Raw genomic sequence first — 27,553 nt, forward strand, 5'->3', positions numbered from 1 at the left:
CAGCAGAATCAAGGACAATATAATTCATGTTGCAGAGCAAACACTGGTTCTATAAGGGTCATCCTGGTTTACAGAGGTAGAAACAGCCACAGTATACACTTAGGAGACTATACAAAAAGAGGTTGTCTCTGGTCTCCTAAGGAAAGGGTACCATCTAAAAAAAGTACTGCTTCAAAAAACAAAAGTAGCAAAAGGCTTTGTTTTCCATTATATACCCCTATGGAATCTGTGATATCTACTTTCCAATGCACTACTGATAATTCTGGATTGGAGATTATTAGGCACTCAATATCATTAGGTATGCCCATAAAGCAATATTTGACTCCTTTCAACTTTAGTATCGAAGCACAATCATGTTGTCATTGCCTAGATTTAGCTAAATTCCTATATTTGTCTTTATTTTTATAGTACTCAAAATAACGCTGAGAAGTTACTGCTAATTTTGAGAAGTATTGAGCATTGGTTAATTATTAGTTGATATGAATATCAAACGATCTAATAATTTTGTCAATATTTACAGACATGCAATATGTGGGTTGATAAATTCAGGCCTTCAAAAGATGGGTACACTATTACTCAACTCTTCTTAAAGGCTAACTACAATATTTTTATTCATTAAGCTATTTTTAGCATATTCAAAAGATTTGATTATGTGCTATCATAGGCTGAAAGAAACAGAAAATTTTGAAGGGGGTGAATTGCTTCATACAAATTATGTTGTAAACATGTCCTGATGGAACACACTTCACACATGGCACTTAAAATTTTTGATATTAAAACATATATTTATTGACTATTTTAACCAGACAATATCACTATTTAAGTATGTTTTATATCCATTAAATATAATATGCCCATGTTTTGGATCATGTTATTATACAGATATCTAAAGCATAGTCTGATGCTTTATGAACATATGTGTAGATGTGGTGCATGGATATTTGATATACATGAGTTCACAGGAAGCTATGCCAAGAAATATTTGCCAGAAAATAGGATATTTGAAAGGGGATGAAATCTAATACATAACAATATAATTCATGTTACAATAATATATACTTAACCTCATGCAGACATTCAGGTGTCTTTTTCTGATTTAAAAGTAATAAAACCTTGCCTTGACCCCATAAAATATTTTGATAGAGATTTCTTGCAATTTATTGAATTATGTACTTTTATAGTAGACAAAAAAAGACTCATTGTCTTTGCTTGAATATTTTATTTTGGGGAATACAAAGAATTTTGCCACAGATACTCTAAAACTTCATAAATTAGATAAAATAAATGAAGTTTTATGCCTTAGTTCATGTAATTAGTTACACATATAAAAAAGAAATATTTGACTATGCATCTCTTTAAAAATATAGAGTGGGTTACCTAACAGCACTAAACAAATTCAACTTTTCTTTAAATTATAAAACAAAATCCTTCAATCATTTGTTAATCCCAAACAATTAAGGTTCAAAAGTCATTCAATTGATGTATTCATGATAGGACATGCCACTCAGTTCTTGGAAAGCTTGTCAATTTGGAGTTGGAGTAAGAAATGTTATGTTCAGAAAACTGATTAATATTATAGACCATCTGTACTTCTCAACCTTCTTCTACCAACTTCCCCCATTTTCAATCTCTCCACCCTATTCTTACCACTCAACTCTGATAGTTCTTTCTTATATTTTGTTTTCCCATAAATTCCAATTTATATAAACACACTAGTCTTGGAAGAATATGTGAATTTCATAAAGAATCAATCATTCTCTTGAAAAGGCACCTTGCTCTAGAAACCAGCTTCTTACTATGATCAGAGTTTCAGTGGTAATGAAATTCTCATGCAGGATGCACTGGAAATGTTAGACTATGATAAGTATGCACATATTCTGAGGCAAAACCTTTTACCTAAGTCCTATTTCTTTATCTTGTGTCACATCCAGGCTGTCACTTTCATTCTGCACACACCTAAATTCATAATGCTTTACTAACAGTGGCTAATAAGGGTACTTTGCACATCTCTAAGAATTATCTTCCATCTCCAGTCTTCATGCTGCGGCAACTGAATTTTACTAATTGACAAATAGAATTTTCTATCATCACTATCTCAAAAGGAGTTCTTTTAGTGAACATTAATGAATGGTGAACCCCAAGAAGAAAGAAAATTGTCAGGCTCACATTTTTCTTGTTTAGAATACTATAAAAGTTCTAATATTTAATTTGATTATATATTTCTTCCAAAATTGAAATTAATGCCCAGACAGTAACAACTTCCAGACCCAAATATTAAGTTGAAAAAACTCCTAACATTGATGTACAATACTTTCCATACTGGGTGTTACTGAAGTTAAATCGAGTCTACTTGATTTGTGCTTGGTTTGTACTCCAAAGTTTTGCAGGTGAGGATCTGTTCCCTGTTACTGACTGTAATGATGATGTAGACTTTCATTTTAAGAATTACTACTATAGAAAAGACATCGAAAAAACTGATCTTTATTATGAAATTAAATGCATTGATTGTTGAAGTAAAGTTTACACACTATAGATGAACAAATTTATAATGGGAAATGATTTATTCTGAAAAATAGCATACAACCATAAATATAACAACTTTGGTCTTGAAACAATACATATTAGAAGAGAAGAAGTTCTCAGTGTCTTGTATTTTAGACTACCTTTTTTCATTTAACATGGGGAAATTAAGCAGGAATAGAAAAATTGAATTCCTCACATATATGACCTATATACATCCTATAAATGATGATTTTTCCTCATAAATAGGCTAAGCTCCTCATGTACTAGGAGAAAATATTTGCAGATTATAAGTTTACACACCTATAATCCTAGACTCAGGAGGCTGGGGAAGAGACATCAATGTCAATATGATCAGTATAGGTGAACAAGGCTTTAAAAATATGTGTGTGTGTGTGTGTGTGTGTGTGAGAGAGAGAGAGAGAGAGAGAGAGAGAGAGAGAGAGAGAAAGAGTTTTAAAACTCAGTAGTTAAATATGAAAATATTCTTATCCCCAAAATAAAGTGATGAAAGGGGGGACATGCAAACAGTTCTACTGCTGTGGACAGACGTCATAATCATAACATGTCTTATAAAAGAAAACATTTATCTTCGGTGTGCTTACAGTTTCAGAGGTTTAGTACATTAGCATCATAGGGGAGCATGGGGGCACACAGGCACACATGATGCTTAAGAAGTACCTAACTGTTCTCCCTGCAGATCCACAGCAGCAAGAAGAGAAAGACACAGGGCTTGGGCATTTGAATCTTCAAAGTGGCTCCTCCCCTAAGACGCATTTCCTCCAACAAGGCCACACCTACTTTACCTAAATTTTTTGAAACAGTGTCACTATTGGATAACTCATTCAAATATATGAGCTTATGTGTGCAGTCTTTTTGTATAATTCATTTTTATTTAAATTAGAAACAAGCCTGCTTTAAGTGTCAATCCCAGCTCCCTCTCCCTCCCCTCCTACACCTCCACCAAACCCCACCCATCAACCTTCCGCTTCCCACAGAGGGGGAGGCCCTCCATGGGGGTCCCCAAAGTCTGTCATATCATCTGGGGCAGGGCCTAGGCCCTCCCCCATGTGTCAAGGATGAGAGAGCATCCCTCCGGGTGGAATGGGCTCCAAAAGTCCATTTGTACACCAGGGATAAACACTGATATACTACCAGAGGCCCCATAGATTGTAGAGGCCTCCTCACTGACACCCACATTCAGGGGGTCTGGATCAGTCCCATCCTGGCCTCCCAGCCATCAGTCTGGTGTCCATGAGCTCCCCCTTGTTCAGGTCAACTGTTTCTGTGGATTTCATCAGCCTGGTCTTGACCCTCTTGATCTTCATTTCTCCCTCTCTGCAACTGGGTTCCAGTGTTTAGCTGTGGGTGTCTGCCTCTGCTTCCATTAACCACTCAATGAAGGCTCTAGGATGGCATATAAGGTAGTCATCAATCTTTTTATCAGAGAGGGCATTTAAGGTGGCCTCTCCACTACTGCTTAGATTGCCAGTTGGGGTCATCCTTGTAGATCTCTGGAATTCTCCCTAGTGCCAGATCTTGCCTCAGATCTATAATGGCTCCCCCTATTATGATAGCTCTCATCCTGCTCTCCTCTATTCTTCCCCCGACTCAACTGGTAAAACTGTGCCATTTTAACTTCACAAATGTGCTATGCTATTATAAAATGACAGTAACCTGGCAAATGTACAGAAGATCTGAACACTGCATTCCCTTGACAACTTTCTCTGTAAAACTATTAAGCTTATTTTGAAAACAATAACACTGAGTAACGTCCTGGCCGTGTACAGAAAGTTACCCATGCCTGCATTTGGAGGAAAGGAAAATCTGAGAAGCAATTACAATGTCTTCACAAAGAGATATGCACACTTTCAAGTGACAGAAAGAAAATGATGCTGATTGAGAGCTTTGTGGTGTGTGTGTGTGTGTGTGTGTGTGTGTGTGTGTGTGTGGTGTGTGTCTGTGTCTGTGTCTCTGTGTGTGTCTGCATGTATGTCTGTGTGTGTGTCTGTCTACTGTGTTTCTGTGTGCCTGTATATGCTCTCTCTGTGTGTGTGTGTGTGTGTGTGTGTGTGTGTGTGTGTGCGTGTGTGTGTGTGTGTGTGTGTGTGTGTGTGTGTGTGTGTGTGTGTGTAGGAAGGGGGAGATGGCTAATGAGAAATTTTTTCAGGACTGCCAGAAGGCACACAGCCAGTGTGGTTCCTTTATGTCCTGGTCAGGATTCAATATCTTATCTTGATGAGTTTGAAGCAATTCAGATTTTGACAGCACAAATCATATATGTATCTTAGGGTTACTCATATTTTGATGAAACACCATGACCAAAGCAATTTGGATAAGAAAGGGTTAATTTGGTGTATGCATCTTTATTATTGTTCACCATTGAAAGAAGTCAGGAAAGGAACTCAAAAAAGGCAGGAGCCTGGAGGCAGTAGCTGATGCAGGGGCAGGAAATGGGTGCTGCTTAAGGGCTTGCTCCCCAGGCTTTCTCAGCCTGCTTTCTTATAGGCTTCTTAGAGTTTCCTGTTGTTGATGTTCCCTTCGAAGAAGGCTCTTTCCTTTCAGTGTTTGTATTTGTAGGTTCCTTTAGAGTATTCATTGGTTCTTGCCATTACTAACCTATTTGACAAAAAACATAATTCACTTCAGTACCATCTGCCCGGTATATGTACTTTTTGGTGACTCATAACCACAATCCCAGGTATGACCACACTCACAATGGTTTGAGTCCTCATACATCAGTCACAAATTAAAAAAAAAATGCAGTAGGGCTTGCCTACAGCCCAGTTTTATGGAGGCATATTCTCAACTATGGCTACATCCTATTTGATGACTAAAGCTTTTGTCAAATAGACATAAAACTAGCCAAGATATTATGTGACTTCATTTATGAAAAGACACCTTCACACATTTGTAAGGTATCTTTTCATAAATGAAGTCACATAATACACATTTGTATAGATCAGAATTGGAGACTCAAATTCTGATGTGACTCTGTTAGCTCCTAGAATTCATCCAGCTAACAAGTCTACATTTGACAGAAATGACACAAAAAACCACAAAAATCTGCATGTTTGATAATGTGAAAGATGAAGCAAGGTTGCAGGAATTGTTTCAATGGGAGTGGGATTTGAGGTTTTAAAAATCCCATGCCAGACCCAGGCTCTCTCACTTCCTGCTACCTACAGATCTGGATTTAAAGCTCTAATCTACTTGTCCATCACCATTTGGGCTGCCATGACCCATACTATCATGATAATAGACTAAGCCTCTAAAACTGAAAGGAGGCCCACAATTAAATGATTTATTTTCTAAGAATTGCATTCTTCATGGTGTTTCTTCACAACAATAGCATAAGGACTAAGATAGAAGTTGATACCAGGAGTGGGGTTTTGATATCATTGAACTTACCAAGCTGCTTGTTGGCAAAATGTGGACTTGGAAATTTGAACTAGAAATTCATACATACTTTTAACAGGGCATAATGGGCCTTTATAGTAGAAGCCCAGAAAACAGTGCTGTTCAGTGTGATATTGAATGCAGGGCCCTTTTCAAGAAGTTATAGAAAAAATATTAATAAGTGGTCTAGAGACCATTCTGATTATATTTTGGCAAAGAATGCGGCTGCTTTTTGCTCTTGTCCTAAAAATCTACCTGAGGCTGAATTGAAGAGTTTTGGATTAATAGCATTGGCAAAGGAGATTTCAAGATAGCCTAGTATTGATTGTATCCTGTCAATCTCCTACTTCCCTCCCTCACATTCTCTCAGGCCTCTTGACTCTTTTCTTCTATCCACTTCTCCATTCATAGAGGCTGTCTTGCTAAAAAGAAAAGTCCTATAGTAACTGAAATGTGCCTAGTGACACACTGATCTTACTGAAAATTATAGTTATTAAATGATTAGAGTTTCCAGTACTTATGTAGACAAAGCTGACAGAGGTGGGCTTGAGGAAAGTAGCACAGTTCACTCTAGAACAACTCAAGTGGGAGATATGATCAATATGAGGAAGAACCCAACAGTCAGTTTGCAGTTTGTGTGTGAGTAGGCCGACTAGTACTAGTTTAGGTATTTTAAATTTAGAATTATCACAAGGTACTATATAATTTAAGCAAAGTGACCAAATTAAAATACCAAGAAAGAGAATAGATATACTTTGTTTTTAATCTGTTTTTTTTTTTCTGTTTTTGGTTTTCTTAATCTTAAAATTGGGCTCAAAAATACTTAGAAGATTAACGAAAGAGGAACCTAGAATGGAAGTTTAAACACAGCAGCCAGGAACATAGAAAGAAATAAAGAGTATGCACTGCCTTCGAAATAAGGAAGACAAAGAGAGAGCGGTCAATGTTTTTACTTTATTTGAAGATACAGTTATTGCTGATAAAGAATAGGAAAAAATAGACTAAGGAGCAGCCAAAGTTCACAGTGATGAGTATTAATTTCAAGCCCATGTTATTAAATGTTTCAAAGTTAAAGAATCTTTTTCATGAAAATAACCAGTAAGTTAGCAAACTAATGCAATCAATAGATTTAAATAGTTTAATTTTGAGTATATTTCTAGAAATTTGTTTAAACTTGTAAAAGGACACCAAAATGACTATGAACACAAAAGGTCTCTCAATTTGTTTATTCTTTCTCTGTGATTTGCTGTGAGGAGATGAGTGAACTCACACTCATTTGCAATTTGATGGAATCATCTCATTATACATACATAAATTATTACTATCATTTATAATTGATGCAATTATGATCTTTTTAGATTTTTGGTAGATATGTTCTAAAGTTAGATATAAGTATATTAAATAGTACATCGTTTTACATATTTTAAAATTACAAATACTTGAATCTCAATGATATTTTGTATCAAGACCAAAAATATAAAATTTTAATGACATGATTTGGATAGGATCACAAAAAGAAATATACAGCTCTCCTTTTTCATTAATACTTTTAAATTAATATATGTGTGCGAGTAAGTTAAATATTATATTCCTAAAGAAATACCGGGAATGTTTCTGTCAGTCAGTTACATGAATAGAAATCTAGAATTTTGCAAGATTCAAAATATAACTCCTATTAGTAAAAATATTTTATGCTTCTTAAATTACATTTCTTTATGAAACCATACAATAAGCATTTAAATATCATTAGACTTACATTTTAATAAAAATGTTGAAAAAAATTTGTCCTACAATTTAATATATGTTACTGCATTTGAGAAGTAATATTATCATGAATTTTGTTAACACATACTTATCTGAACTTACTTTTAAAAAAATAAATAATTATTTGATTTTCAAAAAATAAGCTTAAGTATTCAGGATAGATTAGCTGCAGAACTAAAAATACACAAATGGTGTTTTATTACTTTTATAGATATTTAAATTTAAAATTTATTTACTATTATATATGTGTGATGCATGTGGAGGTACATGTGTGATGCATGTGTGCCCCTGCACATGTATGGAGGTCAGAGGACCACTTTGAAGAGTCAGTTATTTTCTTTCCATCTTAATATAGGTCCTTAGGGTCAAACTTCATTCTTTAGATTTGCATGGAAAACGCATTTCTTTATCCACTGAGAAATCTCACCTGCCCTAAACTTCAATTTCTATAAAACTGTTTCAAATCTATATTTTTCTGAATATAGCAGGAGTTTCAATATTTTCACAAAAGAAGAATGTTCCATATAAAATTGCACAAAATAAAAATTTACAAGTCCTATAATTCAAACCAAGTTTTATCCAACTTTTATCCTTTTAGTCCCCAATCCCATCTGGAATTTATAGAATTATTTAAAACAAATTTCAATGAAAGATGAAACATTGCTCATAAGGAGAAATTCAGAGCATTTATTATAGAATTTCATGGATTGAGGTTAGCTGGGTAAATCATATAACTATATTAACCCTAGTTTAAATCGTAAACATTTCTTTCTAAAACCAGCTTCCTCAGTACCTACATGAAAAGTGGTACTTTTCATTTAAAATGCACAGGTAGTTTGGTTGCTGTCTCCGCAATATCCTTGAGTATCTTTAGTATTTACATCAAGTGTTGTGGAACACTACTTTAACTATGTAAAGATGTGTTACATGTGTTTACAATGTGGAATTACTTTAACTTGACAAAGATGTCTTCCAATTGTTTATGCTTCATTTGTTTAATGACTTAGAGATGCGTTCCTTTGCCTGTCCAAGGCTTCTGATTGGTCTGATAAAAAGCTGAATAGCCAATAGCTCAAAGTAGAGGGAATGGTGGGGCTGGTCAACTGAGAGTAAGTAGGAAGAGCAATCTTGGCTCAAGAGAGAAGAAAGGGTGAGGGAGTTAGGGAGGGAGATACCTGGAGGCAGACAGACGGAGTAGGACATAGAGAAAGAAAGAAAGAAAGAAAGAAAGAAAGAAAGAAAGAAAGAAAGAAAGAAAGAAAGAAAGAAAGGTAAATGGTCTCAAGGCAAAATATAAATAAAGAGAAACAGGTTAAATTAAGTTATAAGAGCTAGTGGGACTAGCACAAGATAAGGTCATGCATTCATAACCAATGATTTGGAAGTTGTTTGGTGGCCCAAAAGAAAGTCTGCTATAATCAGGTGAGATTTTTCACCAATGATCAACCTCTGGTTCTCAGATTGAAACTTTTCCAGCTAGCTCTGAGTCTCTGGGAGCCTTCAGTTTGCATTTGACAAATTCGCTATTAAGAAATAGAAGTATAAGAAGTGTTTTTCAAAATATAAAATTTAATTATAGAATTGCATTGATTTTTTTTAGACAAAAATATAAAGCCCCAAATATAAAACTGTATTTATAGAACTTCATCATGAATAGTGCATTTCCGTTGCATTTATAAAATGTTTTTTTTTTCAGTAAAACAATAGCATAAATCTGGCTGCTACTAGAATTTTATTGCCATATCTAAGTTAAAATAGTGACAAGCAAATCAGATCAGATTTCATTGTAATATATAAATCTATAAAATATCCATCTGGAAGAATAAGCTTTATTCTGCAATTCATAAATTGCATCATGTTTCTAAGAAGACAAAAAAAATCACTGCTATAAGTTTACAAACTCTTGAATCATGGAACATGGTAAAAGGATGTTGAAGGGCAAGAAGAAAGTTTTCTAGCTCTGTGATGTAAATGGAGTGGAGAATAGCTGCTTTTCCAATCAGACTAAATGGCTCAGCGGGGCTCATATTTCAGGCAGGGAGTTATCTAAAGAAACAGCTCCCTGATTAGAGCAGCAGTGATAAATCAGCTCACAGTGCTCTCAGGAGCAGCCTCTGTAGCCACTCAAACAAAAGGAAACTCTCCACAGGCCTGAAGTAGAAGCAAGTGGTTCACTGAATTAGAATTTGGTAATCCACAGAGGTTAAGGGGGATGTGGATGTTTCATTTCTTTTTCTTTTCCTAAGTATTTTAATCCCCCCAAGAAGGTTTCAACAAAGGACTTAAAGTTTACTCAAACACACTGTGTTATTTGATTTTAAATATTTATAAATTATTGTTTTTAATATAAGTAATTGAGGTCCCAGTTCCTTATCCTCTGAAACATGTTTCCAACAAAATCCAGATGATCTTCTAGTGGGAAATACAAGGTTTATTCAGAGAATATTGTTGCTAGTCTGCGGGATGGAGAAAGAAAAGAAAATAGGCCATGTCTATACAAACAAACAGAAATAAGGTTCAGAATTGGCTAGTGGAACTTGAACCATTTTCTGAGGAAGTTATTTTTTAATCATCCAAGCAATTGCATTTTTATGAACATATAACCAAGGAAGAAAAGCATAATGCATCAGTTTGAGATAATTTTGCAGTAGAAAAGGACATTAGCTAAACTTAGGGATAATATATATAATATATATATATATATATATATATATGTTTTAAATTATTGGCAAGCTTGCTTCACATGTCAATCGCAGCTCCCTCTTCTTGCCCTCCATCCCCGCCCCCATCAACCCTCCACAGTCCCTCACCCCATCCCCTTCTGCTCCCCAGGGAGTGTGATGCCCACCATGGGGGATCTCTAAATCTGTCATATCATCCCAGGTAGGGCCTAGACCCTCCCCCATGTGTCCAGACTGAGAGAGCAAGAGATGCTTCTCCTTATAATAAAAGGTAAAACTGATGCATCTAATTGATTTTGTTGTTTATAATACAATGTTTAATATTAGAAATTCAGTTAGTATTCTCCTGCTCGTGATCTGTTTTAAATTCTCAAGGAGCTGTAGTTACCCACTAACAGGTCTTTCTTTTGTATCATCAAGGAAAAGTGCCACTTTCTAATGTAATGTCAGAGTTCCTCTGCTATAAAGTACAGACCACAAGAAACTGTCACACTCAATCCTAACCTACTTGTGTGGAATTACAAGGCACCACATCAGCCTCGTGCCTGTCTGTGTTCTTCATGAGACACATACAGTTTGCTTGTTACATTTTTTGGTATAATAAAATCTCAGTAGAAATTTGAATACTTTGCTTGTATTTGTATCACAAAATGAATCTTTAAAAATTGTAGGGAAAACTATGTTCCTGCTCTCAATATTTATCAGTAACAGTAGTTCTGTCTGTAGGGTTGAGGCCTCTGGGACGTGCACTCCCTCTTCTCCCTCCCAAGTTCCACACACATGAGCATGTGTATTGGCATTGTCTTTGGGCAGCCATGTTGGTGACATATTATAGGGGCAACATCAGATTGCTAGGGGACATATTTTCACAGAAAAACCCCCTTTCCTACTGACTCTTAAGATACTTCTGTCCCCCTTTCACAATAATTCCTCAGGCTTGGTTGTGTTGTAGATGCATTAGTTGGGAAAGGCATAGCATCTTGACTGAGCTGTTGTTGCTCCCACATTGGTTGTAAAATGTCACCTACTTCCTCCTGTTACCATGTGCTAGGAATGCCATTATCACCCTTGACAGACTCTGTAAGCAGCTTAGTTTGGTCAATGTCATAGAAGGATTGCTGACTCACTGTCGTATAATTGGTATCATTGCTATAATTAAGTGATTAATATGTTGACATTTGTGTTAGATTTATTGTTTTGTTAGATTTATTGTTTTGCTGTCTTTCTCCCACCACCCCAACTCCATTTTGCCGATGGAAGTTGATCTTCCATCTTGGATTCTGAAGTCCCACCAAATGAAATAAAGCTCCAAACAATCCTTGCTGTAGCAGTCAGGAATACTGAATCTTGCTAAAAATCCCATCAAATCTTGAGCTATATTATCTCAGTACAAAAATTAACAAAAGCTTTCAATATACAGGAATTTCCTTTATTTGGAAAAGGATTTTGACAGAATAGCCTTCATAATTTCACTTCTACAAAATATTTTAATGTACTTTACATAGAAATACTCAATAAAGAAAAAAAAGTCACAGAAAACAATAGGTTTAGCAAAAACATGCCAGTAGAAATTTAAATACCATGAATGGTACAGTGAAATGAACAACTATTTTCAGCTCATTTTTAACATTGACTTGTACGAACCAGAATACAGAAAACAAGGAAGCATGAGCAGAATCTCCGAGATTTCAGTTATTTTTACAGCATGTCAGAATCTTGTGAAAGCTTTAAAAAGTTGTTATGAATTTTCTTCTGTTTTTCACATAAATGGACTTTTTATTTATTTGCTCTTCTTTAGTATATTTCTTGGAATTGTGAAGGGTAGGGTGCATTTATAACCTTCAAATTTATTACTATGATAATATGTGCCATAAAATATTACCAATAAGAAACAGACACCACATATTACTTAGAATTATTTGCATAAGATCTTGATAATTTTCAAAACCAATTTTTAAATTTTTTTTAATAAATTTCCTGAAAAGTCATTTTCCTAAGTCTTATTGTCAGGCTTCCTGATTTAAGTGAAACTCAGAGACTAGTTGCGTAGTTGAGAGAGAAAGATAACAGGAATGTTATTGCAGTTCATGTTCATTATCAGCCAGAAACAAAATTTAATTTCAGTAGACTGTGTGAATTAAGCAAGTAAATAATATCAAGAAAAGACTATAGGAAACAAACAAAAATACCTATCTTTATTAGAATAATATAGTACAAATTGTCAGTTCAGATGGTTAAAATATTAGACTTCTGAAAAACAAATGTACCTCACATTTATGTTAGATGTGTATATTTATGTAGTGATAGGAAAGAAATTTCATTTCACCAGTCATTCATTTGGCATAAGGGGTGGCTCCTTTAATCATAGAACACTGTTCCCCATTTGTCTTCTCTATTATTGTGTGCTCTTGCCTCCTCACTCATTAGCTATCACCCCTCCTACTTTGATAAATATTTTCATTCTCTCACAAGATTTTGGAGTAGAGTACCCTTCTCTTGGTATCCAATCCTATATATCTCTATATAACTCATTCCCTTAATAGCTACATCCAGTTTGGTATTTTCAAAACAACAACAAAGCCACTCTGCATATCAAGAATGATCTCCATTTTCTTCTAGTTTACACATTTCTTTTTAGCTCTACTCTTAGATTAAGCAACTTTTTATACTACCTGACAAATATTTCAAACACAGCCAAACCCAGTATCATTCTGCCCATGCCTGCTCTATCCACATTCTTTTATATCATGTGACAGTTGCCTATTCAAAAATGCTTTGGTATAAGACATTGATGGCCCCCTTGACTCCCATCTAGAGCCTAGAAAATCCATAAATATCATTTGCTCTGCATCTAAAATTCATCTAAACATTTTGTGTCTCATCACCTCCGCTGTGACCATCCCACCTTTGTCAATCACATCAGCTCTTATTTTAGCTCCATTGTCTGCTTCTGCCTTCTCTATGATCTATTTGTAAATTATCATCCAGATTCCAGAGAAGACCTTTCAAGAGCCAGCAGTATTATGAACTGATGCACACATTCTGTTTCTAACGTTTAGCTAAATGATAAACTCTTACAATGGTCCACAGTATGATCTACTCATATGATGGATCTAAAGCTCACATCATCTCCTGTTTCTCTTGTCACCTCCCCTGCAATTATGTCTTCCATGCTGTTGCTTTTGTACAAACCAGGCATATTTTCCTCTGTTTCCAACACTTGGAAAATTTCTGTCAGAAAGCTATATGACAACTTCCCTTCCTTCTCCTACATCATCTCTTAGATGCCTTTCTCAGTATATTTACCTGAAGCATCACTTAAAAATATGGTGAGCTACCCAGAACCCTGGGGTACTTTCCAGTTATAACAAAACAGACTCAATAAATTCTTAAAAAGAAATAATAATTTACTAAATTTTATGGTTGTATGGGTTTCACTAAAGAAAAGAAAACAATTAATTCTAGGTAATACAAATGATTCGTGCAGATGAGAGCATACAGAGATGAGAATGTTAGTTTTTTAAATAGTTCCTTGATTTGTATGAATTGAATATTCAGGAGGAGAAACTAAAATCCTGAAAAGTTTTTTCTGTATTTGAAGTGAAAATAAAAAAGAATGAAAATTATGATCACGTGATGTAGGATAGAGCAGTTTTACATGAAACCTTTCTTAGCCCCACTTTCCCACAAATCTATTGAGTCTGTCAACAAAGGATTTGAGAAATCAGCTATTGTTTTAAATGCAATGAACAATTGCCACTACCTTCAGGTCAGTTTGCTCATCTCGTGGTATGTACTAGAGTTTGGAATATTCGCCAGGAATAGATTTTGAAATGTTTAGCACATTAAAAATATATTTAAGAAAACATACCTAATTATTTTGAATAAGTTATCCCAAGAGATGTTGTTGGCATATATAGTTGGGAAAATCCATTAAACTAATGAACTGATTTTCATAGAATACCAAACCAAGAATAAATATTTACTTACTTAAATCTTCATATTTCAAAAAATATTGGTTAAGTCATGAAACATAAGCATTTCCAAAACTAAGGGAGGGATGAAGACAGATTGTACACAAATGGATATCAAGAAGCTGAATTTAAGAGATGGGGAAGATCAAACAATAATGATGATCATCAAACATATGAGTTTAGAAAATGAATGATGATAGAGAATGAATGAGGACTTCACTGAAGCTGCCAACCAAGATACAGATTTCATGTGCTGCTGAGTCTATGATAGGTGTGTCATTTGCCACAGGCAATGTCCTCAGGAAGAAGAAGCCAAATATTACAAGTCGAAACTATAAGAAACTTGTTCAAAACATCCATGAGAAGTGAAGGAACCGAAACTGAGAAGGTGACCATAAAAGATGTCAGTTGATGCTTGGAGGAAACATGGCCTTCAAGTGGTTTTTTTCTTCTGACTGTAAACCTTGAAGAAAGCATCCTTGGCTTTCTTTTTTGTTGTTGTTGGGATTTTTTTCAGTTTTTTAATTTAAATTAAAAACAGCTTGTTTTACATGTCAATCCCAGTTCCCTCTTCCTCTCCTCCTCTCCTGCTCCCCACTAGTCCCCTATCCCATCCCCTTTCTCCTACTCAGGGAGAGTGAGGCCTTCCATGGGGGATATTCAATGTCTGTCATATCATTTGGAGCAGGGCCTAGGCCCTCCCCAGTGAGTCTAGACTGAGAGAGTATCCCTCTATGTGGAATGTGCTCCCAAAGTATCGAACAATGAGATTGAACAATGGCTTTATATGCCATCCTAGAGACTTTATCCAGTAGCTGATGGAAGTAGAAGCAGACACCCACAACTAAACCCTGAGCTGAACTCTGGAATCCAATTGCAGAGAGGGAGGAGTGATGAGCAAGGGCATCCTTGGTTTTCATAGTAGATCTTTTAACCATAAGGTATATGATGTGAGTTCAGAAGTTCTGTGACTTCCATGTTTGTGGCAAATTTTATGAATTGAGATGGATTAACCTGATATTAATCTGCTGCTGAAAGTCCAAACCTTGGGAGGATGAGTTCCTCACAAGAAAAGGGGAGCCCTGGATGATCACTAGAACAGTTCAGCACAGCAAGAGTTTTTCAGATTTGCTACACATGTAAATCACTTCAGGATTTACTAAAACATAGAAGATTACAGAAACAGAATAAATGGGGTTGGCAGTTTTAATTTTCATAGTCGTATGTGATGGTACTTTAAGAATCACACATTGAGAATAAATTATATAAAGTAATTACGGTAACAGTATTCGTGGAATGGTGGAGTCACATGCCACAGAGTCAGTGGAAAGAAGTGAAGAAGTGAGAAGAGGAGAAGGATAGAGTGGAAGAGACGGGGAAAGAGACCAAGAAAAAGATTAAGATAGATTTTTATATTCTGTTTAGTTTTGAAGTTAAAAGAGATCAAGCATTTAAAAAGATCAAGGTGTATTAAGTAATATTTCAAAAACTAATTTCTTAGTTTACATTCCAGACACAAACTGGATATACCTGCCCTCATTGGAAAAATGGGACCACTCAGCTGCTCAAGTGAAAAGCTCTAATTATCTCCATCTGGCTTCTTTATGTATTCCTCCATACTTATGCTATTGATGAATTTTCTAATTTATATTTCAAAACTAAGTCTCATATCAATTGACTTTTATCTACCTCTTCTGCTGCTACCATCACAATCAGGTCGCTGTCTACCTGCTTGGGTTACTGTTATTGTTTCCTAGTCATTCTTTACCTTCTTTTTTTCATTTGTGCAGTACTAGGGGTTGAATTTAGGGCCTCAGATAGCTAGGGAAGTAACCTGCCACTGAAAATATCACTAGCCTTCTTTGTATTTTTGAGACAGGAATTCACTAGGTTGCCAAGGGAACCCTTGTGTACAATTTATTCTCCCACTATAGTCACAATGGCTTTATGAAAACATGAACCACATAATTTCCTTCTTGAGCTGAGGAAATGGCTCACCTCAGCAGTCAAAAGCATGACCTGCTCTTGCGGAAGACAAGTGTTGAGTTCCCATCATACATATCAGACAGCTCAGAATCATCTGTAATTCCAATACCAGGCATCTTACACCTTCTCTCATAGGGTATCATGTGTAATACATATACACCCGGGCAGGTAAAACAACATACACCTAAAGTATAATAATAATAATAATAATAATAATAATAATAATAATAATAATAATAAATTCCCTTCTTGAAAAGCTTCCAATTCTTCCTTCTGTATGACACCAAAAGTTAAACTCCTTTACAGTCTTCTATAGCTGTACTCTGTACTGATATTTTCCCCATCTTTTAAGTATTTTCGTCGAGGCTCACACATCATTCAACTCAAAGCATCATGACATTGAATATTTATTTATTTATTTATTTATTTATTTATTTATTTATTTATGTAATGCTGCATTTGTTTGTAAGTTTTGTTTTCTGCACAAAAGTCCTGTCTTTGGGGTTTCAAATGCTTCACAACTTTTATTCCCTCAAATTCCCAGATAATGTTCCCAATCCAGAGTATCTTCCTTTCCCAAGGCATCAATGAATAAGAAGGTAAGAATGGAGGAAGCTAATGGAGGTCTTATTGGTGACAAAACTTTAAAAAATGACTATGGTTTTTACACTATATTTCTCTGTGGTATTGAATAATACATTAAAAAAAATCACTGAAGGTTGTTATGGGACCAAGAATTGAAGGTTACAATGTGAGGGTACCACTGTTAGGTGAAAGAAGGCTGTTTAAGAAGCACTGACACTAAAAGTACAAGCTATAAAACTTTAGTAGAGGAGCCGATCTTAATTGCTATGTAATTCTCTTCATATATTTACAATAAAAACAGCAGACTCACATATTTTCCCTCTTATGCAGATCCCACATTTTAATTTCATGCATGTATAAGAATATATATGTAGGTAGGGTAAGATAAAGGTTATGAAACTAGAAAGGACCATGAGAGGGGAAAAGAAGTCTTACAGGGAGAGGGACACAGTGGATAATGAAATGTATATCACATCAAAGCAGAATAGGAACTACAGTAGATAGGAAAGTGATCCACGGGGGGGGGGGCAAATGATGCAGAAGGGCAGTAGGGAGGAAAATTAACAAAAAAAGAAAGTATTATGAAAATGCCAAGGGTAACACTATTAATAATTTAAACACTATTACTAGTAAAAATAGAAACTAAAAAATAATGTCTACCTGAAAATAAATTTCAGCCTGAATATTGGTTTGAATGATCCCTAATTAGATTTTTCTAAGGAAGTCAAAGAAAAGTAAAGAATCAGGCAGCATATGATCAGCAACCCAAAATAACTTTACTGTCTGCTTTTGCCATCCTTACCTTCTTATCATTAATGTCTTAGTAATGGATGCCTCTCTCTGGAAGATACTCTGGATTGGGATATTTATCTGGAGATTGGAGGGAATAAGAGTTGTGAAATATTTGAAAACCCAAAGACAGGGCTTCTGTGCAAAAAACAAAACAACTAAATGATTAACCAAAAATAAATAAATAAGACCTAATGCCATGGTGCTGAGTTCCATGACATCATGAGGCTGGATGAAAATAGTTAAAGATAGGGAAAAGATCAGTAGATAGTACAGTCACTGAAGACATATGAAGGAGTTTAACTTGTGGTGTAATAGAGAAGGAAGAAATTGAAGCATTTTAAGAAGGAAATTTATTATTATTGTTATTATTATTGTTGTTGTTGTTGTTGTTGTTGTTGTTGCTGTTGCTGTTGTTGTTGATTTTAGATGTATGTCTGTGTGCCTGCAGGGATTTATGTATACCACACATGTTGTAAATTAGGATTAGGGATCCAGATGGAACAGACAAGGATGCTAAATGACAGTAGGTGAGCATAAGGAGAGACAAAAGTACTGTCTGAAAAGAAAAGGGGATGTGTAGGATTTTACAGAGTGACGAGTGGAGCAACTCTTGGATATAAATGGGAAAATATTGAAAAGAAGGAAGGGAGTGGAAGGAGAAGTACTTAAGGGTAAGAGGAGCAGAGCCAGGGAAGCCAGGGTCTACAAGATGCAGTGCCAGGGGGATAGGGTCTGCAAGACACAGCCACTACACATCCAGAATCTATGGGACCTTAGCTGAGAAAAGTGACAGACAACAGAGATTTTATTTATTTTTTTTTGCATTGGTGTTATTTTAAATCCACAAGTCTTAAAACTGATAGAGATCAATGCTTTGTTTTTGGTAAATGTATAGGATACAAAATGTTTAAATCAAGCTAATTAATAAGCTACATACCTACCCATAATTTCTTTTCTTGGTCTGTTGTAAGAGATTTCAATTTTGCTCTTAACAGCTATGGTTGTGCAATAGACCTCAAAAGCTTGTTCCAGTCTAAATGAAACTTTGTATCCTTTGACCATTTTTTTTCTCTCCTTAAGATAGGTTTATTTTAACACACATGTTATAGTCTATGATAATGGAGTTTTATTGCAAAAAAGTGTCTTAGGGGCATACAATTGTGTTCTGAAAAAAGAAAATTTGCTTTACCTACTTCATTGTCATGTGGAATATTTCTACGGGACTAGACCACCAGCACATGTGTCCTCTCTCTGGCTTTTAGATCAGTAGACCAGAATGCAATAAATCCTTCAGGGCTAAAGTTTGGTAGGTTAACCTATGGCAGGCAGTGTGTCACTATAGAATATAAGTTTACTAACATATTGTAGGCCTCTTTTGAGGTTAAGAAAAGCTGAATTCCTTCAAGTCAGTATCCAGAGGAAGATTTATTTTGGCTGTACTAGAATGTATGTTCCTGTACTTTTCTTAGCTATAATCATGAACTCTCCAGTTTGACTTTATCCTGCTTTCATGTTTTCCAAATTTGAAAAGGCTTACATTAGGATAGGTCAGTTAATTTAATCTTTTATCTTTTATTGCATAGTTAGAACAAAATAAATCCCAGGGTAACTTCTTCAAAAGCAGAGCATTTTATTTCAAAGGCAAGAAATAAATAGCAAAAGCTGGTGACCCTTGTTTTTAAAGTATGTGGTAATGATAAATTTTAATATTGTTAATGAGCCCCATGTTACTGTCTAATAGTTTTAGTCAGAAATTTACTTTCCTTGCAGAGTTGGATTAGATACAGCCTATATATGTTAGACAGTTTCATGATGTTGGTTATTAAAAACAAAAGTTGGTAATAAATTTACTGTATATTAATGGGTCTATTTTATTTTGGTACTTCCATGCAATAAGAATTTTCCTGTATTATGTAAGGAGTTGGTTTTTAAATAGTCACTGTAATGCAATGTGCATTAAATACAAGTTAAAGATTCAATTTAAGTTTTGGGGGTTTTCATGACAGTCTTGAAAATGGCCTAATGAAAGCACAATAGGAACATGCTATAATCTTCCTAAAATCACCTATACAAGTCTTTTTTTTAATCAGAAATGATAGGGTGGAGGGTTTCCTTAAACTACTACCACTTACTGCTCACTGACTTTCATCATCATGTTTGAAACTGGGAAAATTCAAGAATTTTTAAAAAAAGAAAATGACTTTCTAAATAAGAACATTTTCCAAAGACTCTTGCAAGAATTCATGAGGGATATCTTCAAGTTGCTACCTGGGTTTGTATTCAACATGTTTCAGATATATTAACTATGAAGTGTGTTCACATTCTAAATTCCTTCTGTTGCTTACAAAATGAATAAACACCACAAATAAATCACTGTCATGAAATTTCAGAATTCTAACAGCACCAATGGCTGAAGCCTCAAACTCCCAAAATGCACCTCCCTTCTCTCTGGCTTTCTATATTCACTTTGAGAAGATCATTAGCTCTCTCTGTTCATTATCCACAATTGTTTTAGCAAATGTTAATGTGAGATATGTCATGTCATAGAGAATAAAATCATATCTGCTACGTGTATGTGTTTAACTATAAACAATATATATTCTATTCACTTACATACACAAAATCATTGCAATGTACACACTGAAATTATCAATTTTACAGGGAAATTTGTAAATGGCAATTTTATCTAGTTCTATTTGTGTAACAAGAGAACAAAGAAAGAAACCTTGGAGCAGCTACTCCGACTTTGAATTGTGGATTCTTTTTTAATGCCAAGCATGAGCCTAATGCTTGGTATATATTTTATCTCATTTAATAAAAGACATGGTTAGTCTATCCCTTCTTAGTTTAGAGACAATAATAATAATAATAATAATAATAATAATAATAATAATAGCAAAATTACAAAGTACTGTAGTGATATATTGTTTATGATTTAATAAAGATTTCCTGAAGATCAGAATGCAAAGCTACCCACAGCCATAGAGGCCAGGCAGTTTAATCCCAATAGCCACACTAGTTATCCATAGAGCCAGGGTATGGTGACACAAACTTTTAATACCAGTACTATCAAGGTATATATCACAGGAACAGGGTCTCAGACCTAGCAATTTTTTCCCAACCACATTGAGGTCAGGATCACCCCAGCCTTGGCAGAGGTAAGAGCTCTGTTGTGGCTTGGTCTTTTGCTTCTCTGGTCTTACAGGTTGCACCCCAATATCTGTCTCTGTGTTTTTATTATTTGTGCTACAAAGTACAAAGCAAATAAGCACGGTATTGTTTCTAATAGCAAGCTTTAAAAAGAACCAGTAGGATAAAAGAACTTGTTTAATTTCATTATGGTCATATAACATAAACACATATATACCATATGCTTAAAAGTTATTTATTTTATTTTTCAAATTATAGTAACATAATTTTCCCTCTACCTTTCTTCCCTTTAAACTATGCCATGTATCCTCACTTCCTTTTTCAAATTCATGATCTCTTCTTCCATTAATTATTTTACATATATATATATGCATCTGTATTTACATATATATATATATATATATATATATATATATATATATACATAAATACATTATGCTCAGCTTGCGTAAGTTTAAAGAAGGGACTTGAAATCATGCTTTTCTTTTCCTTAAGTTTCAATGTTTCACACATTTCTATTTCATCTTGCCAGTTAGTCCACATGATCATAATCAAACAAGGGTCAGCCTGACAGAATTTAAAAAGATTACCAGTTTCATTTTATATATGGGCCTGATATGAAAATTTCTTATGGGATGAAACGTGACCTAAGTGTGCTTATATGGTCCTAGATTTTAAGTATTTATAATTAAACACAAAGTAGGCCTGGATAGCTCCCTTAGGGTTTCTAGTTAATAGGTTTATTGAAACATTCCATTTTAGAAAGATATACAATGAAGAAAATACATTATTTCACTTCTTAGATATTTTCATTTTGATTACCATCAAGGACAAACTACATTCCATAAATAATCATTCATCACCATTCCATTTGTCATAATTTAGTAATATTAATTCTCCCAGCGATGTATACCACAATTCATGGTAAATTTATGTCTATTTGTGTGTAGCTATTCTCACTGTAATTACAAGAATAAAATTGAGAGACATCACTCCAAAATGCCACCACTGTCGTGTTTTCCTTCCATTTCTTTTTCCAAAAGTTGACTTTTGTTACATCTGAATAGCCAATAAAAACAAACAAATGCATTTTTAAAATGTTAAGATGGAAACTAAACACATTGACAAGATACAACCTATGATATTTCTCAGTATATATGATACGATATTTTGAAACCAAAGAAAAGTCAAAGGAGAATAAATTTTTCATGGTTTGTGGTATTAAGACATTGACGTTCACATATATATTTGGTGGGTTTTGAGTTATCTAAAGTTTGTTCACTGTCAAAAACATTCTTCAAGAGATCCATAAATGCCAGCTTAGTCTGTAATTCTGTGAAAATTATAACTCTCCCAGATGGAGAATGTGTTAAAGTATATATTTCCATATCTCTAATTTTTCTTCAAAAGCCAAATATTTTAAGAATGTTTATAAATCACAAACTTAGAGGGTGACTTAGAAGTGCTAAAGAAAATGCTAATTTATTCCACATAGTCTAAGTTTTCCAACAGATGGAATAATTTCTGTAAATAACACCTAAATTATTGTGTCTCAGATGAACAACACTTACAGTATGTGGCTGGACACATATTTAGTTCAAACATGGCCTATATGGATAGAGATGTAAATGTTTAAAGACTTTTAACAATTTTTAATTTTGTAATTGCTATTTATAATGATTTTGTATAAGTTACAGCATTTAATTCTTTTGAGTATGATACATATTTTTGTATACTTATATGATATTTAATGACATAAATGTGTATGTAGTTTATTTTACATTAGTATCTAAAGCAACAACTGCATTTACATAATGAACATGCTAAAGGTTAAATTGATTTTACCCAATGCTTACTTTGATTTAGTAAATATTTATATTGTAAGTTTGAATTAATGTTCATTGACATTTTTGACCTTGACATTTTTCAGACATAGCTACTTATATGATAAATTTTCTGATATAAATAAGTAGCACAAATAAGAATTTATATCATGAATAAATGCACATTATCAACAAATACTCAAAAGTACATACATCAAACAAAAATTTAATTTCATGGTAAAAGTACAAAATTATCCTCCCAATAAAACAGTTTTCATTCAAAATCAATTAAATTAGTTAAATTATTTTAATAAGTATATTAGTTAGACATTATAGCAATAAATGGCAAATTTATGTATTCTTTGAATATTGAATACAGTGCATAAAATGTATCTTGATTATCCCACCCTTCTTAACCCCTCCTGTTTGTTCCTAGTACTCTTGATTCAACATATCTCTCTCTGAATTTCATGTCTTCTCTTATATTTAAATAATGTTCTGGGCTCAGTTAGTAGTGCCCATATGCACATGGTGGTAGGGTCATCTACAGGACAGAAGCAATCTACCAATGGGCATTACCCAAGAGAAAATCATTCTCCCTTCCCAAAATACAATAGCTCTGCAGCTGGGGTGGGAATTCTGGACCTGACTACATGCTGGTAATTTTAACTGGGTAATCTTATGGAGGTCTCCTGTAGGTAAGCACAGATATTGTTTTGTTCTTTTTACTTCTTAACTTTTGGATTCTCATTTGAAACATAGTTACAATAGCTCAAAGGGGTGAAGGTTCTATGTAGGCAGCAGTTCAAATTCTTTATGTTCAATGAGCTGTGTAGGTATTCTGCTCAGCAACAGGGCCTTAGTTGGTTTGTGGTAAGCAATCAAGAGATTTGGCAATGCCTGGGTTGTTTGTGGTTCCCGTAGTACTTCTTTGGCCAACAAATAGATTGCATGTAACCCATTCCTGGTACTGAAAACTTCTTTTTGTGAAGAGGGGGGTACAGTTGGTACTCTGTCTTCCCATTATTTGGTGATTTCATTTAGATCACTTCCATATATGTATGTATTTTAGGAAGTTTCTACTGTATCAAGTTTCTGTACTAATCTTCAAATAGTCCTTAGGTTTAGATGTCCCGTACTCTACTCTCTCCTTTGTTTCCCTCTTCCCTCCTTTTCCCCAATTCATCTTCTCATTTCAGTCTCACTCCCTATTCATCCATAACTATTTATTCTAGTTCTTTGTCTTATGGATATGATATGTATATACATATATATATATATATATATATATATATATATATATGTTCAACATTATCTTTATCCGGTCATCTGCTGAGGGATATCAAGGCTATTTCTAGTTTCGTGCTATATTGAATACTGCAGCATTGAACACAGTTGAGCCAGAGTTTTTGCAGCTGAATGGTATCCTTTGTGTATATGCCCAAGAGTGGTATAGCTTGATCTTGAGGTAGATCAATTCCCATCTCCCAGAGGAACTACCATACTGATTTCCATGGTTGCTCTACAAGTCTACAATCCCACCAGCAATGGGTGGATGTCCAAACTTTTGAATTCTTTATATATTTTAGCACTCCATTTGATGTATAATTGATAAAGCATTTCACATTATATGGCTTGATGTTTGTGTGAATTATGGTGTGTGTCCTTTGCCTTACAGAAGGTTTTCAATTTCATGAAGTCTCATTTATTAATTGTTCTTAGTGATTTTGTTATCAGTGTTTTTTAATGCATTTGTGTGTTTGGTATTTTTCTATATTGAAGAGGTGCATTTGGAGCTTTTTTAAACACAGAGGAGGTTGATATGCCCTGTAGGTACTGTGAAGTCACCATAAAAGAAACAGATTAGTGAAGTGTAGATCTTGTACTAAGTGGCTAAAAAAGTAGCATGCACATACATAAAATGGCATACTCTTGAGCCACAAAAGAGGGTATTGTTCAAAGGAGCACAGAACTGGAGAGCAACATTCTTATTGACTTAATTGTAGTAAAGAAAATGATATACTGTGAGGTTTTTAATATATATGCAATCTTCAATAGGTGATTTCATAGAAGTTTAGAATAAAAACTGTTTTCCAGTATCTAGAAAAAGTAAGATTACCAATGAATAATAAGTTATATTTAGAAGGAATCCTTGTGTGTTATTTCATACTAAGCTGAATGTAGATAATAATAATATACTGTAAACCTGGAAATAAAATATTGAAAGCAAAATATTTTAAAACCTAGAAAAAAGAGTTTGGAGTGTCTTTCACATGCACACAGACAGAGAGACAAAGACAGAGTGACAGAGACAGAGAGACAAAGACAGATACAGAGAGATAGAGAGATGAGACAGAAAGCTATACTTTCTAGCCCCTTATCTGGAAAGCCAAGGAAAGAGAACAATACACAAAACTGGCGGCGGGAACTGAGGTAGAAACCATGAAGGGATGCCCTTGTCAGCCACTTTTCGCATACAGCCCAGGCTCCCTTGCTCAGGCAGTGCCCATATCAATCAGCAAACAGGATATTGGAGGCAGGTCCTCAGGTGAGACTCTGTCTTGTCAGGTAAGTCAGAGTTTGTGTCATGTATAGAATATATGGACATGAATCATACACATCACACTTTCCTAACTATAGGTTCATGGTTATATTAGTTCCTATAATTTTACTGGGGAGATGGTCAGGTTTCTGGGTTTTGTACTCTGCCTTTCTGATACAAGCCTTCATGAAACTGTGAACAGGCAAATAGCATGCAACAACAGAAACACAGCAAAACAAACCTGACTTTTATCTGACACTAAAATTGTAGACAATGAAACACACACCAAGATGCTGAACATTTTTATTTTACTTTTGCATTAATAAAGAGTATGATATAGACTTAATTCAATTACAGTCAAGCCCATTATGCTCTGACACACAATTCTCTAAACTATTGTTTAATTGATGGTTATAGACTCAAAACCAAGCATTTTTAAGTTACATTTCTCCAACTTAATACTTTTATTGATTATTTAGGAATTCTGACTCTTGTACCCCAATCACAATTACTTCTCAGTCCTCCCAGGTCTGAATGCTGACCTTTGTGACATTCCTTCCCTCCAAAAAGAAGAAGACAACAAGGAAGAGGAATAAGTAAAGGAAGAAGAGGAAGAGAAGGAAGAAGGAGATGAGGAGAAGGAGGAGGAGGAAAAAATCTAGTCCAATTTGTTTTGTTCATATACTCACTGGAGCATGGTCAGACTCCCAGGGGCAGCCCCTTGAAGATGACTGAGTCCTCCCCACCCAACCCCACCATAATCCATCAACTATGGAGAGCTACACTTCAGCATCCTTATCACAATTATTAGGAGTTCTCTCCGATGACTTCTTTGCGGGGTGCGGAGAATGTTGTCACAGAATTCTTCCATGTCCGTCTTTCTCAAATGTGTGTCTGCAGTCATCGCTGTTGCAAAAGTAGCTTCATTGCCCTTTATAGTCAGCTGGAGTTTGAATCATGGACTTCCACACAATATCTGATAACCCCACAGATGTTAGTTGAATAATCCATGTGCTAAGATTGATCGATTCATTTGAATTATTAATTTTTGGTTCTCAGAATTGTTTGCTTTTGAAATACTAAGACTCATCTCTACCAAATGGAGAGTTAAAAGAGGGGCATGTGGCATCTTGCTAATAATCACAAAATGCCTTGTTCTTTTAAAATAGTTTGTGAAGATGAAGTTTGGCTATAAAAATGGTAAACAATTTGTCTTTAGTATCTGCCCATCTGTAGTACATGAAGCAAAAGACATTTACTATATATTCGTCAAGTCTTTGTGGCTATTTATTGCAAACAATGAGTACACAAGCTGAACAACTAATGTCTCTGGCATTTATTTTTTATCATTTTTCTCCCCTTCCTTATTAAATGCATGCTGTATTTTAGTTTCTCCTGTTCCAATTCAATGTCTGTTTATATTTTATTTTATTTTATTTTATTTTTTTTGGTTTTTCGAGACAGGTTTCTCTGTGGCTTTGGAGGCTGTCCTGGAACTAGCTTTTATAGACCAGGCTGGTCTCGAACTCATAGAGATCCACCTGCCTCTGACCCCCCAGTGCTGGGATTAAAGGCGTGCACCACCAATGCCCGTCTATATTGTATTTTAAAGATAAATTGTTTCAGGATATTGTAATTCAAATGATGAGTAATGGTGAAAAGACTGCAAAGACAGGGAGCTTCCAAACTATGATGCTTTTGTTATATGCAGAAAGTATTAATTTCTTCCTATGGATATTTTAGTACAATGAACTATTTGAAGTTATATAAATGCAATAAATAAAATTTTAAATGAAAATTGAAGTTAATCTGTATGGTTTTCATCAATTTACTCCAGATTTACTAAAATGTCTTGGGTCTTAGAGAAATGGTAAGCAAGCTACCTCTTTGAAGTGTGAATTCCTGTTTTGACAATTGTAAAATGCAAACTTAAAAATCTAATTTAATTACAATACAGATACCAAACACTGATTTCTTCATAACCAAACTTTATATTTTAATTGAACAGTGATAAGTAGAATTAGATGGATTTTCCAATAGCACTCTCATGAGAATATATATACAAAGCTCACATGTCACTCAAGTGTTTCCTATACAGTAATGCCATGCACAAAACTTAAGTCAAAATGGATCAAAGACCTCAACATAAACCCAGCCACACTGAACCTACTAGAAGATAAAGTGGGAAATACCCTTGAATTAATTGGTACAGGAGACCGCTTCCTGAAAATAACACCAGTATTACAGACACTGAGATCAACAATTAATAAATGGGACCTCCTGAAACTGGGAAGCTTCTGTAAGGCAAAGGACATAGTCAGCAAGACAAAACGACAG

Source organism: Cricetulus griseus (assembly GCF_003668045.3).
Source record: "Cricetulus griseus strain 17A/GY chromosome 1 unlocalized genomic scaffold, alternate assembly CriGri-PICRH-1.0 chr1_0, whole genome shotgun sequence".
Lineage (NCBI taxonomy): Eukaryota > Metazoa > Chordata > Mammalia > Rodentia > Cricetidae > Cricetulus > Cricetulus griseus.